This window comes from Anomaloglossus baeobatrachus, chromosome 6, assembly GCF_048569485.1.
Source record: "Anomaloglossus baeobatrachus isolate aAnoBae1 chromosome 6, aAnoBae1.hap1, whole genome shotgun sequence".
In the NCBI taxonomy this organism is placed as follows: domain Eukaryota; kingdom Metazoa; phylum Chordata; class Amphibia; order Anura; family Aromobatidae; genus Anomaloglossus; species Anomaloglossus baeobatrachus.
In genome coordinates, this window is record NC_134358.1 from 290,537,076 (window position 1) to 290,549,136 (window position 12,061).

At 55.0% G+C, this 12,061-nt stretch overlaps 1 protein-coding gene across 1 annotated transcript in view; it reads right to left on the reverse strand.

The window, feature by feature from the left end:
• ZNF622 (zinc finger protein 622) overlaps nt 1-9,536 on the reverse strand; it is an 87,159-nt gene extending 77,623 nt beyond the window's left edge. The window contains exon 1 of the mRNA XM_075316505.1: nt 9,458-9,536. The gene's annotated coding sequence lies outside the window, so the exon portion shown is untranslated. The remainder of the gene's footprint in view (nt 1-9,457) is intronic.
• Nucleotides 9,537-12,061: the final 2,525 nt, after the last annotated feature.

Genomic DNA, 12,061 nt, shown 5'->3' on the forward strand with positions numbered 1-12,061 from the left:
ATGTGCAGAAAATTCCACAAGTATTTTCTCCCGTGGACACAGGGCCTAACTTTCCAGATTGCATTGACTTTGCAAAAATGGTGTGCCATTCCAAAATGACTGAAACCGTTAGGCCAAAGGGAAGACCCTATCAGCCATAGCAAGAGAAGTTGGTAGATCCAAGAATACTGTGTGGCACCCTGCGGTTGTGTAACCACGGTAACATCTGGTTGGTGCAGTAAGGGATTTCCACATTGGAAGTACTCACATACAACACTTCCACCCCAGGCCTGAAGGGGGAGCTCTACTTAAAGGGAACCTGTCACCAGAATTTTCACTATGAAACTATACGAATCCCCTTCTGCAGCTCCTGGGCTGCATTCTATAAAGGTTCATCTTGCTACTGGCCCCCCTTTCAGACCTAAATAACTTTATAAAATCATACCTTTTGGTATGGTAATGAGGTTTGCCAGTGGGCGGGCTGTATTTTGACAGTTATTCCCCCTCCTGACGCTGTTCACCGTCCACCAGTGTTCATTTACATAGATGAGGCCGCCACCCTCATGTTCCGCAGTGCTCCTGAAGTCTTGCGCATGTGCAGTGGCACTATCGTGGGACTGAGTACTGTTTTCAAATCGCGAGCGTCAGTAATGTTATTGCGCAGGCGGAAGATTATGGGCAGGTACTTGGATGACGCTGGTGGTGACATTCACCACCAGCGTCATCCAAGTACCCGCCCATAATCTCGGTAATTATTATTATTTCAGCACTGAACAGGGTAAGGATCTCTCTCGTCATACAGTGTCACGAGGTTTAAGAACATTTGGACTGAAAGCCCACTCTGCAGTAATCAAACCTCTCATTACCAGAAAGAATCTAGGCTAGACTCACCTTTGGTGAGGAGCATGTTGTGTGGACAGAGGAGAAGTGGTCCACAGTTCATTTTAGTAATGAAAGCAAGTTTAATATATTTGGGTCTGATGGGAAACATTATGTTCGTTGACAAACTGGGGAAAGACAGAATCCAAAGTCTGTTAAGAAGTTAGTGAACGGTGGTGGAAGTGTCATTGTTTAGGTAATCTTTTTTGCAGCAGGAGTTGGACCTCTCAAACAGCTACATAGCAGAGTGAATGCAAGTGTGTATGAGAACCTTCTTCAAGAACACCTGGTTTCTTACTTGGGTTCATCACTCAGCCAGCAATTTTCATGCAGGACAATGCCCACTGTCACACAGCAAAACGGGTAAAGCAGTTATTTCAAACAAAAAACATTGAAACAATGAAATGGCCAGCCCAGAGTCCTAATCTAAACCCAATAGAAAACCTCTGGAAAATCCTTGGTGACAAAGTTATGGCAAGAAACCTAGAATAGTGAAAGAACTGTGGAAGAGACTGGAAGAAGAGTGGACCAAAATCACACCAGAGCAGTGTGAGAGACTAGTGATGTCCTGTGGCCGCAGATGTGCTTAAGTCATTCAAAGCAAAGACCTGTACACTTTCCAGTGATTGGTGACTCTCGTTACCTTCAGAAAATGTAGTTATTAGTGATGAGCGAGTATGCTTGTTACTACTCGGTACTCGCACGAGTATCAATGTACTCGGGCTACTCGGCGGGGACCGAGTAATCTCGCGATACTCGTGCTGTACTCGTGGTCTTCATGTTGGCGCTCTTTTTACAGCCATCCCTTATGCAGGGATTGGCTGGCAGACCACTGCAATGCCACAGCCCTGTTGTGGAATTGCAGTGATTGGCCAGCCCGCACAGCGTGACTGTGCCTTTAGCCCGACAGTTCCCCGCTCGGCTACGGCCCCTCCCGCACTCCACTCCGCGTGTATATATATATATGCACGCTTACACACACACGCACGTTTTTTTTTTTAATTTACAGTTTTATGGTTTCTACATGCTGCTGGGGGTCATTTCAGAATAATACTCGGGTCTCCCATAGGATAACATTGGGCTCGGTGCTCGGGCCGAGTACACGAGTATTTTGAGATGCTCGGCCCGAGCCTCGAGCTCCCGAGCATTTTAGTACTCGCTCATCACTAGTAGTTATCTTTCTCTGTGCTACAGTCATTGCTGTTCTATAATTATGATCATAACGTTCAGGGCAAAATAAAGGTTCTATGTTGACAACCTTTGGATCTGTTGTAAGACACTGTTCTAGTGACATGGTGTATCTCTTACAAAAAAAAAAAAAAAACAAACATTCAGATGTTGATCAATGTAGATTACATTATTTCTGGAAAAAAGCAAGTGATCATACATTGTTCTGTAATTGTGATCTCCAGGCACTTCAGGTCATGCGCACTAGACCTCTCTGAAGCGTACACCCGGCTTCATACTGCGCATGACCTGAAGTGCCGCACATTCAGATGATCGGTCACAGCGGACATAGGTCCGTGCGTCACTGCTGTTGATGCTGCATTGAATACCATGTTAGCAGGCCTCTGTGGGTGTACTACCATACTGAGAGGGCGGAATGAGCGGAGAAACTAACGCCCTTGTGACTAGTCCCTGGCCTCCTTAGCATATCATAAAGGATCTTTAGAAATACATTTTCTAAAGATCTCTTTATCTATGCTAGTGTATATCGGCACAGTTAGGCAGGGATTAGCAATATACACACAGAACTGCTCGTGGTTCTGGGTGCATATTGCCCCTGACAGGTTCCCTTTAAGCCGCCAGCTATGAGATCTTCCATCTAGGATAGGAAACCGAACTGATGAAGAGGAGAGGTGCTGCCTTTCTATTTTAGTGGGGTTTCCTTTTCTTGGATGGACGGACCTCTCTTTGGTGGTGCTGTCATGGGGAAGGGAAAGACGTCTTTTATTAAACTCACCTGCGGGGTGGTCCGGTCTGATGGCAGTCGCTGGTCTCGGTCCAGCGCCTCCTATCCTCTTGCAGTCACCATCCTCCTACTTGCTTCGTGTGGATGACACATCCTACGTCATCCACATAGTGTACTCCATTGCGGTCCTGCGCACGAGCACTTCTCTCTACCCTGCTAAGGGCAGACTAAAGAATTGTAGCGCTGTTTGACCTTTCCCTAATCATTATAAAACTTTGCTCTTCCCGAATGCAGGGCGGCGAGAAGTGCACATGCCCAGGAACGCAATGGAGGATTCTGTGGATGATGTAGGACATGTTATCCACACACAGGAAGAAAGTACGATGACCGCAAGAAAAGAGGAGGTGCCGGATCAAGACCAGCAACGTGCATCGGACCGGACCGCCCCCGCAGGTGAGTATAATAAAAGATGTTATACAGAGAGCCTGGGCTTTTATATGCAGTATCCTAGATATCTGTAAATAAGGGTTTACTGGAGGTGGCTGCAGGTTATAGGGGAGAAATCTGGTGACATTGTGTGTACATTCCCTAAAAGGGCTCCTGTCTGGTCACAGTCAACATGAATCTTCACTATTTGGCCACCAGTAGGGGGAGTCTGGGAATGTTCAATCCATAGGAAGCGACAAGTGCTCGCAGGCGGCGCAGCGTCTGCATATTGTCCTGTGCGCACGCAGGCGGCGCAGCGTCTGTATATTGTCCTGTGCGCTCGCAGGCGGCGCAGCGTCTGTATATTGTCCTGTGCGCACACAGGGGGCACAGCGTCTGCATACTGTCCTGTGCGCACACAGGCGGCGCAGCGTCTGCATACTGTCCTGTGCGCACACAGGCGGCGCATTGTCTGCATACTGTCCTGTGCGCACACAGGCGGCGCAGCATCTGTATACTGTCCTGTACGCACACAGGGGGCGCAGTGTCTGTATATTGTCCTGTGCGCACACAGGCGGCGCAGTGTCTGTATATTGTCCTGTGCGCACACAGGGGGCGCAGTGTCTGCATACTGTCCTGTGCGCACACAGGGGGCGCACAGTGTCTGTATATTGTCCTGTGCGCACACAGGGGGCGCAGTGTCTGTATATTGTCCTGTGCGCACACAGGGGGCGCAGTGTCTGTATACTGTCCTGTGCGCACACAGGGGGCGCAGTGTCTGTATACTGTCCTGTGCGCACACAGGGGGCGCAGTGTCTGTATATTGTCCTGTGCGCACACAGGGGGCGCAGTGTCTGTATATTGTCCTGTGCACACAGGCGGCGCAGTGTCTGTATATTGTCCTGTGCACACAGGCGGCGCAGTGTCTGTATATTGTCCTGTGCACACAGGCGGCGCAGTGTCTGTATATTGTCCTGTGCGCACAGGCGGTGTAGTGTCTGTATATTGTCCTGTGCACACAGGCGGTGTAGTGTCTGTATATTGTCCTGTGCGCACGCAGGCGGCGCAGCGTCTGTATATTGTCCTGTGCGCTCGCAGGCGGCGCAGCGTCTGTATATTGTCCTGTGCGCACACAGGGGGCACAGCGTCTGCATACTGTCCTGTGCGCACACAGGCGGCGCAGCGTCTGCATACTGTCCTGTGCGCACACAGGCGGCGCATTGTCTGCATACTGTCCTGTGCGCACACAGGCGGCGCAGCATCTGTATACTGTCCTGTGCGCACACAGGGGGCGCAGTGTCTGTATATTGTCCTGTGCGCACACAGGCGGCGCAGTGTCTGTATATTGTCCTGTGCGCACACAGGGGGCGCAGTGTCTGCATACTGTCCTGTGCGCACACAGGGGGCGCACAGTGTCTGTATATTGTCCTGTGCGCACACAGGGGGCGCAGTGTCTGTATATTGTCCTGTGCGCACACAGGGGGCGCAGTGTCTGTATATTGTCCTGTGCGCACACAGGGGGCGCAGTGTCTGTATACTGTCCTGTGCGCACACAGGGGGCGCAGTGTCTGTATACTGTCCTGTGCGCACACAGGGGGCGCAGTGTCTGTATATTGTCCTGTGCGCACACAGGGGGCGCAGTGTCTGTATATTGTCCTGTGCACACAGGCGGCGCAGTGTCTGTATATTGTCCTGTGCACACAGGCGGCGCAGTGTCTGTATATTGTCCTGTGCATACCTCCCAACCGTCCCGGATACAGCGGGACAGTCCCTCTTCTGAGCCTTTGATCCCGGGTCCCGCCCGTGACGCTGTTTATCCCGGGCTCCACCCACCCACTGTAGCCCCGCCTCGCTGTTTCTCCCTTCTATTCATTACAGAGCCGACCGCGCACCTACTCCTGTGACTGCTGCTGAGGTATGAATCACCCCCTGCAGCAGAGCGACCCCCCCCTGCAGCAGAGCGATCCCCCCTCCCCCAGAGCCGACCCCCCCAGTCCTGGAGCCTGCGTTTGTCTGCAGCTGTTCTCTGATTCCCCGTGTGCGGCTTCTCACTGCTGCAGACACGCGGGGAGTCAGGAAGCTGAGGAGACCGTGCAATCAGCACTTCTCTCTCCTGCAGATAGCACTGGCCAGTAATAACCTATGCAGAGTGACATCTGCAGGCTTCTATTAGCTTACCGATCAGTGGTCTCCTGCCTGTGGAGCAGAGCTGCTGGGTCCTAGCTTCCCAACAACTTCAGCTCTGCTTTATCCTGGCTGCCCTACCAGTTAAAGGGAACATGTCAGCAGAAATTTCACAATAAAAGTAATAGATTCCCCTCTCCAGCTCCTGGGCTGCTTCTAGAAAGGTTCCTGTTGTTATTGTGCCCCCTTTGAGACCTACAAAAATACTTTATGAAGTCTTACCTTTTTGTATGCAAATGTGTTTTTATGGTCACGGGGGCGGGCTGTCTGGCGTCCGTTATTCCCCCTCCTGCCGCTTTACGCAGTCCCCCATTGCTCATTTACATACACAAGGACGCCTTCCTCATGTAACTGTCCTCCCGAAGATTTGCGCATGTGAACGCTTTTTCAGGTGATTGCGCAGGCACGAGATTATGGGCGGCGCTGTGATTGTCATCAACAGCGTTAACCAAGTACCCGCCCATAATCTCGTGCCCGCACTTTTCCCTCTGACTCCACCGTTATGCGCAAGTGCTGGCCATATGAACCATGTTACCTATTACCGCTTGCACGAGATTATGGGCGGGTACTTGGATGACTTTGCTGATGACAATCACAGCGCCGCCCATAATCTCGCGCCCACGGTAATAGGTAACATGGTTCATATGGACAGTGCTTGCGCATAACGGTGGAGGCAGAGTGAGAAGCGCGGGCACGAGATTATGGGCAGGTACTTGGATGACGCTGCTGATGACAATCACAGCGCCGCCCATAATCTCGCGCCCACGGTAATAGGTAACATGGTTCATATGGACAGTGCTTGCGCATAACGGTGGAGGCAGAGTGAGAAGCGCGGGCACGAGATTATGGGCAGGTACTTGGATGACGCTGCTGATGACAATCACAGCGCCGCCCATAATCTCGCGCCCATGGTAATAGGTAACGTGGTTCATATGGCCAGTGCTTGCGCATAACGGTGGAGGCAGAGTGAGAAGCGCGGGCACGAGATTATGGGCAGGTACTTGGATGACGCTGCTGATGACAATCACAGCGCCGCCCATAATCTCGCGCCTGCGCAATCACCTCAAAAGCGTTCACACTTTGCACAGTGCTCAGTCCCGCGAGAGTGGCACTGGGCATGCACAAAACTTCAGGAGGACAGTTACATGAGGAAGGCGTCCTCATGTATGGAAATGAGCAATGGGGGACGGCGTACAACGGCAGGAGGGGGAATAACGGACGCCAGGCAGCCCGCCCCCGTGACCATAAAAACAGATTTGCATACAAAAAGGTAAGACTTCATAAAGTATTTTTTTAGGTCTCAAAGTGGGCACAATAACAACAGGAACCTTTCCAGAATGCAGCCCAGGAGCTGCAGAGGGGAATCTTTTATTTTTTTTGCTAAATTTCTGGTGACAGTTTCCCTTTAAAGGGAACCTATCAGGTGCAATCTGCACTCAGAGCCAGGAGCAGTTCTGGGTGTATATTGCTAATCCCTGCCTAACCGTCCCTGTATACACTAGCATAGATAAAGGCATCTATAGAAAAAGTATTTTTAAAGAGCTTATATCTTATGCTAATTAGCGCGGGGACTAGTCCCAAGGGCGTTACTTCACTTGGCTAGTCGGCTCACATAGCGTATTAGTACTCACACAGGGGCGTAATAACATGCTAACATGCTATGCGAGCCGACTAGCCAAGTGAAGTAACGCCCTTCGGACTAGTCCCCGCGCTCATTAGCATAAGATATAAGATCTTTAAAAATATTTGTTCTTGATCTCTTTATCTATGCTAGTGTATACAGGGACGGTTAGGCAGGGATTAGCAATATACACCCAGAACTGCTCCTGGCTCTGAGTGCATATTGCACCTGACAGGTTCACTTTAAAGGGAACCTGTCACCAGATTTGGGGCCTATAAGCTGCGGCCACCACCAGCGGGATCTTATGTACACATTCTAACATGCTGCATACCTCCCAACCGTCCCGGATACAGCGGGACTTTCACGCTTTACGTTGTTTGTCCCGTTGCCACGGGCGGGACGGCCGGCTCCCGGGCTCCGCCCACCCACTCTCTCTCCACCTCCCTGCTTTTCCCTCCTACCATCCTAGTAGACGTGGCATAGAGAGGAGCGCTGCCTGTGCTGCTGCTGGTACAGTAAACTAATCTCCCCAGCGCTGATTTCCCTCCCTCCCCCCTCACCCCCGGCCGGAGCCTGTCTGTGCGGTCGGCCGGCCGCCTGTCTGTGCGGTCGGCCGGCCGCCTGTCTGTGCGGTCGGCCGGCCGCCTGTCTGTGCGGTCGGCCGGCCGCCTGTCTGTGCGGTCGGCCCGCCACCTGTCTGTGCGGTCGGCCCGCCACCTGTCTGTGCGGGCGCCACCCGCCGCCTGTCTGTGCGGGCGCCCCCCGCCGCCTGTCTGTGCGGGCGCCCCCCTGCCGCCTGTCTGTGCGGGCGCCCCCCTGCCACCTGTCTGTGCGGGCGCCCCCCTGCCGCCTGTCTGTGCGGGCGCCCCCCTGCCGCCTGTCTGTGCGGGCGCCCCCCGCCGCCTGTCTGTGCGGGCGGCCCGCCGCCTCATTGTGCGGGCAGCCGGCCGCCTCTCTGTGCGGGCGGCTGGCCGCCTCTCTGTGCGGGCGGCCCGCCGCCTGTCTGTGAAGGCGGCCGGCCGCCTGTCTGTGAAGGCGACCGGCCGCCTCACTGTGCGGGCGACCGGCCGCCTCACTGTGGCTGCCTGCGTGTCCGTGCTGGAGGCCCGCCGGCTGCCTGCGTGTCCGTGCTGGAGGCCCGCCGGCTGCCTGCGTGTCCGTGCTGGAGGCCCGCCGGCTGCCTGCGTGTCCGTGCTGGAGGCCCGCCGGCTGCCTGCGTGTCCGTGCTGGAGGCCCGCCGGCTGCCTGCGTGTCCGTGCTGGAGGCCCGCCGGCTGCCTGCGTGTCCGTGCTGGAGGCCCGCCGGCTGCCTGCGTGTCCGTGCTGGAGGCCCGCCGGCTGCCTGCGTGTCCGTGCTGGAGGCTCGCCGGCTGCCTGCGTGTCCGTGCTGGAGGCCCGCCGGCTGCCTGCGTGTCCGTGCTGGAGGCCCGCCGGCTGCCTGCGTGTCCGTGCTGGAGGCCCGCCGGCTGCCTGCGTGTCCGTGCTGGAGGCCCGCCGGCTGCCTGCGTGTCCGTGCTGGAGGCCCGCCGGCTGCCTGCGTGTCCGTGCTGGAGGCTCGCCGGCTGCCTGCGTGTCCGTGCTGGAGGCCCGCCGGCTGCCTGCGTGTCCGTGCTGGAGGCCCGCCGGCTGCCTGCGTGTCCGTGCTGGAGGCTCGCCGGCTGCCTGCGTGTCCGTGCTGGAGGCCCGCCGGCTGCCTGCGTGTCCGTGCTGGAGGCCCGCCGGCTGCCTGCGTGTTTGTGCTGAATGGGTGTGGATGGGGAGTGGATATGGGCGTGACTGTGAAATGGGTGTGGTTAGGGGGCGTGGCCTAAAAATTTGCCGCGGCGCGCTACGCGCGCCGCAAACTTTGTCCCTCTTTTCCTTCTTTAAAAGTTGGGAGGTATGGTCCTGTGCGCACAGGCGGTGCAGTGTCTGTATATTGTCCTGTGCGCACACAGGCGGTGCAGTGTCTGTATATTGTCCTGTGCACACAGGCGGCGCAGTGTCTGTATATTGTCCTGTGCACACAGGCGGCGCAGTGTCTGTATATTGTCCTGTGCGCACACAGGGGGTGCAGTGTCTGTATATTGTCCTGTGCACACAGCGCGGCGCAGTGTCTGTATATTGTCCTGTGCGCACACAGGCGGCGCAGTGTCTGTATACTGTCCTGTGCGCACACAGGCGGTGCAGTGTCTGTATATTGTCCTGTGCACACAGGCGGCGCAGTGTCTGTATATTGTCCTGTGCGCACACAGGGGGTGCAGTGTCTGTATATTGTCCTGTGCACACAGGCGGCGCAGTGTCTGTATATTGTCCTGTGCGCACACAGGCGGCGCAGTGTCTGTATATTGTCCTGTGCGCACAGGCGGTGTAGTATATGTGTGCACAGGAGCCTCCGTTCTATAACGCACACCGTCCTGCCGCCCTCCAGGACAGCGCTAACACAATCGCTATATAATCAGGTAAGTGACTACTCACGTCCACAGCTCCAGCCTCCGTCACGTTTTCTACACTTTACTTCCTACTTCCGGAAAATCTGCCCGAGGACGTCACTTCCGCCTTTGTTAATGTAAACCCTGTTTTTTAATCGCATTCTGCCCTCTGCTGGTTGTTTCTGAGAATGGTGTCAGAGCTTGGTCTGGAGCCCTGACTGGTCCTAAAAATAGTTGTATGATAAATAATAAAGTGTTAGTCCTCCAGTAATATATTACGGGGAAAGTAGTGGGCTCCAGGGCATATCTGATGTGATCTATCCATCATCTGTCTCACATCTATCTGTGGGTTTATGTATCCACCTATCCCTCCTATCTCCCACATTTACCATAGCTATGGGGGAGGGGCTCAGATGCAGGTGCTGAAGGGCCACTCAATTGGAGGGCCTATCGTGAGCAAACACATCGTATTTCTGCCATAGGCTGGGAAGACATTGCTGCCCAGCTCTACCGCTCTTCATTCTGTAAGCCACAGTTCCTTGAGGCCTGCAGAATGGCAGGTGATTGGGCAGAGTGGCGTGGTGACGTCCTGAGTGTGCCCCAGTGTGATGACATCTCGAGTGTGCCCTAGTGTGGTGACGTCCTGAGTGTGCCCCAGTGTGATGACATCTCGAGTGTGCCCTAGTGTGGTGGCGTCCTGAGTGTGCCCCAGTGTGATGACATCCCGAGTGTGCCCTAGTGTGGTGGCGTCCTGAGTTTGCCCCAGTGTGATGACATCCCGAGTGTGCCCTAGTGTGGTGGCGTCCTGAGTGTGCCCCAGTGTGATGACATCCCGAGTGTGCCCCAGTGTGGTGAAGTCCTGAGTGTGCCCTAGTGTGATTACATCCCGAGTGTGCCCTAGTGTGGTGGCGTCCTGAGTGTGCCCCAGTGTGATGACATCCCGAGTGTGCCCTAGTGTGGTGGCGTCCTGAGTGTGCCCCAGTGTGATGACATCCCGAGTGTGCCCTAGTGTGGTGGCGTCCTGAGTGTGCCCCAGTGTGATGACATCCCGAGTGTGCCCCAGTGTGGTGACTTCCCAAGTGTGCCCCAGTGTGGTGAAGTCCTGAGTGTGCCCCAGTGTGGTGACATCCCGAGTGTGCCCCAGTGTGGTGACTGTGACAACATGGACTCTGTCAGTGCCTAGTGTGACGCCCCTGGACTATTCAGCTCGTCACAGGGTACTGTACAAACTGTCCTACCCGTGCAGTATTCAACCCCCCATGGTTCTGGTTCTCTATCCGATGGTACTGCCTCCATCAGCATTCACAAATCCTAGATACACTTTGCACCACACCTGTCAGGCACACCAGTGGGCTGCTTAAGCAGGAATAGGGCCACCCACCTAGGGGTCAGACAGGTAGGTGGGAGATGTCAAGTCAGTTCAATGGTAGCCCTCGAGCTGTGAGGAGCTCTGAAGAAGCTGGGAGTTGGAGCTCCCAGGGGAGAAGTAAACTAGGTCGCAGACGGTGGTCTGGACATAGAGGAGTCTGACCCCAGGTCGCAGGGGATTGAGGCTAGGTGCCTGGGACTCGTCAAGGAGGACGGTCAGCAGCCTGGTCCTATCACCGGTCCGGGACTGAAGGCACGACGGGGTACATGAACCCTAAGGTCGGGGAGAAGCTACAGGCGACCCGGAAATTAACCTGCGGAGAACGGGGCCTTTATGGACTGTTCCCACCATCTCAGAGATCGGGGGCATTAGCGCAACGAGGGGGATAGGGCTTTCCTAGCAAGCAGCCCACTGAAATCCCAAGCGTGAGCTCCTGAGAGCAGGCTCCTCCACTTAGCCACAGTGGGTAGCTGGGCCTGGACAGCTCCAAGCTACCGGGCCACAACAGACAATCTAAAACTTAGTGCCAGGAGACTGGTTACGGACCACAGGCAGTGCTGCAAGGGACGGGACCCGGACGAGCTCCCCTCGAGAGGTGACGGCGTTCAGAGACTTGGTTTACCCTGTTGTCAGCGTCTGCTTCATTGCTCAGTGAGTACCCGACTGACCCCTGCACTGCGTCCCCGCATCACCCACCAGAGTCCCAGGGCCCACCCCTACCCGTGGAGGGCAACGTCACCTAGCTGCCCCACTCCATTACCCCGGGTACTCCCAATGGCAGCGGTGGTACTCCCAATTACCGCACACCACGGGTGGCGTCCCGAACTATACCAAATCCCCTGTAAAAACTCCCTTTCCATTTGAATGTTGGCCCTAAGCCCCCGGATCCGATGACCCTCGAGCCCCGAACGATCATCACCCCCGGATACGAGCGGTTCGATCCACTGCATGGGCGGCACACCTCAAATTTATGGCGTCACAAACAGGATACGAACTGGGTCCACTAACTTGGGTGACGTGCGCCTTGAAAAGCGAAGCTGCGTGTCAAAAGTCCCATTCCCGCCATTTTCCGCCATCTTTTGCGCCAAAACGCCATCTTCCAGACCAAAAGCACGCGAAGCCGAAGCCTGATAGTTTGCAAGGAACGTGAAGTTCCCAGAGGTCCCTAGCACAAGAGTGAGTGGCTGGTGAAAACCAAGGGTGAATGTGAAGATGTCCACGCTGGACGATGGAAGCATCGCAGCGATACCCCCACCAGACCAGCGTAATGTGGGGGCAGTG